Genomic DNA, 2500 nt, shown 5'->3' with positions numbered 1-2500 from the left:
TAACTGCGTCGTCCACAGACCTGTTGGCTCTGTAGGCAAACTGAAGGGGGTCCAGGAGAGGGTCTGTGATGGCTTTGAGGTGTGCCAGGAGCAGGCGCTCAAAAGACTTCATTACCACAGATGTAAGGGCGACCGGTCTGTAATCATTTAGTCCTGTTGGCCTTAGCTTTTTGGGCACAGCGATGATGGTGGAGGACTTGAGACAGGCTGGTACATGGCATGTCTCCAGGGAGGTGTTAAAGATGTTGGTGAACACCGGAGACAGCTGGCCAGCGCAGTGCCTGAGGGTGGCTGGAGAGACAGAGTCCGGCCCGGCTGCTTTGCGTGGATTCTGCCTCTTGAAAAGCCCATTAACTTCTCCCTCCTGAAAGGAGAGAGTCGTTTCTGTAGTATGGGTGGGGGATGGGGCCTCTTGGGTGGGAAGGGGTGGTTCAGGACAGTCCAATTGTCTTTCAAATCTACGGTAGAACTCGTTCAGGTCGTTGGCTAGGCGGGAGTCGTTAGTGGTGTGGGGCGCTCTGGGTTTGTAGTTGGTGATGTGCCTGAGCCCTTTGGCAGACAGAAGCAGCGTCGTTAGTAGAGAACTGGTGTTTTAGTGTCTCTGAGTACAGTCGTTTAGCCTCTCTCACCGCTTTGCTAAACCTGTTCTTCGACTCCTTGAATCTGTCTCTATCCCCACTCCTAAACGCTTCCTCCTTCTCCAACCTCAACCTTTTGAGCTTTGCTGAGAACCAGGGCTTGTTGTTGTTAAAGTTCACCCTGGTACGTGTTGGGATACAGCAGTCCTCACAGAAGCTGATGTACACAGCCTCTGTGAGTTCATCCAGACTATTGGTAGCAGTCGTGAACATATCCCAGTCAGTACAGTCTAAGCACGCCCGCAAATCTTCCACAGCCTCACTGGTCCACTGTTTAGATGTCCTCACAGCAGGTTTACAGAGTTTTAGTTGCTGCCTGTATGCACGAATCAGGTGGACCAAGGGAGTTCTGTGCGAGCCGAACAGCCCCGTGACCCACAAGAGAAACATCCCCGCCAAATTCGAGCGTTTGACGGGGTCTATCCGTGAAAAAATATTCACGTTTTTGAGTGCACATGCATTTCTGCTGCAAATGCCTCTGGAAGTTTCATGCCGTTCGTATGCCAATTGTGGCAACACGAAAATGACCCGTTTTCCCATTCCGAGGGATTTCTGTGCGACCCTAACAGCCCCGTGAGCCACAAGAGACACATCCCCGCCAATTTCTAGCGTTTCACGGGGTCTATCCGTGAAAAATATAGACGTTTTTGAGTGCACATGCATTTCTGCTGCAGATGCCTCTGGAAGTTTCATGCCGTTCGTACGCAATGTGGCAACACGAAAATGACCCCTTTTCCCATTCCGAGGGATTTCTGTGCGACCCTAACTAACAGCGCCCGTGAGCCACAAGAGAGACATCCCCGCCAATTTATAGCGTTTCACGGGGTCTATCCGTGAAAAATATAGACGTTTTTGAGTGCACATGCATTCCTGCTGCAAATGCCTCTGGAAGTTTCATGCCGTTCCTATGCAATGTGGCCACACAAAAATGACCCGTTTTCCCATTCCGAGGCATTTCTGTGCGACCCTAACAGCCCCGTGAGCCACAAGAGAGACATCCCCGCCAACTTCTAGCGTTTGACGGGGTCTATGCGTGAAAAATATTAAAATTTTTGAGTGCACGTGCCTTTCTGCTGCAAATGCCTCTGGAAGTTTCATGGCGTTCCTATGCAATGTGGCAACACGAAAATGACCCCTTTTCCCATTCCGAGGGAGTTCTGTGCCACCCTAACAGCCCCGTGAGCCACAAGAGACACATCCCCGCCAATTTCTAGCGTTTCACGGGGTCTATCCGTGAAACATATAGAAGTTTTTGAGTGCACATGCATTCCTGCTGCAAATGCCTCTGGAAGTTTCATGCGGTTCGTACGCAATGTGGCAACACGAAAATGACCCGTTTTCCCATTCCCAGGGATTTCTGTGCGACCCGAACAGCCCCGTGAGCCACAAGAGACACATCCCCGCCAATTTCTAGCGTTTCACGGGGTCTATCCGTGAAAAATATCAATTTTTTTTTGACTGCACATGCATTTCTGCTGCAAATGCCTCTGGAAGTTGCATGCGGTTCGCATGCAATGTGGCGACACGAAAATGACCCGTTTTCCCATTCCGAGGGATTTCTGTGCCACCCTAACAGCCCCGTGAGCCACAAGAGAGACATCCCCGCCAATTTCTAGCGTATCACGGGGTCTATCCGTGAGAAATATTCACTTTTTTGAGTGCACATGCATTCCTGCTGCAAATGCCTCTGGAAGTTTCATGCGGTTCGTATGCAATGTGGCGACACGAAAATGACCCGTTTTCCCATTCCGAGGGATTTCTGTGCCACCCTAACAGCCCCGTGAGCCACAAGAGAGACATCCCCGCCCACTTCTAGCGTTTCACGGGGTCTCTCCGTGAAAAATATCACATTTTTTGAGTGC

Source organism: Petromyzon marinus, unplaced genomic scaffold (assembly GCF_048934315.1).
Source record: "Petromyzon marinus isolate PM22_M1 ecotype Great Lakes invasive population unplaced genomic scaffold, UKy_Petmar_22M1.pri1.0 PM_G_Scaffold_71, whole genome shotgun sequence".
Classification (NCBI taxonomy): Eukaryota; Metazoa; Chordata; class Hyperoartia; order Petromyzontiformes; family Petromyzontidae; genus Petromyzon; species Petromyzon marinus.
The sequence above is the reverse complement of the archived record's forward strand: the minus strand, read 5'-3'. Positions refer to the sequence as shown.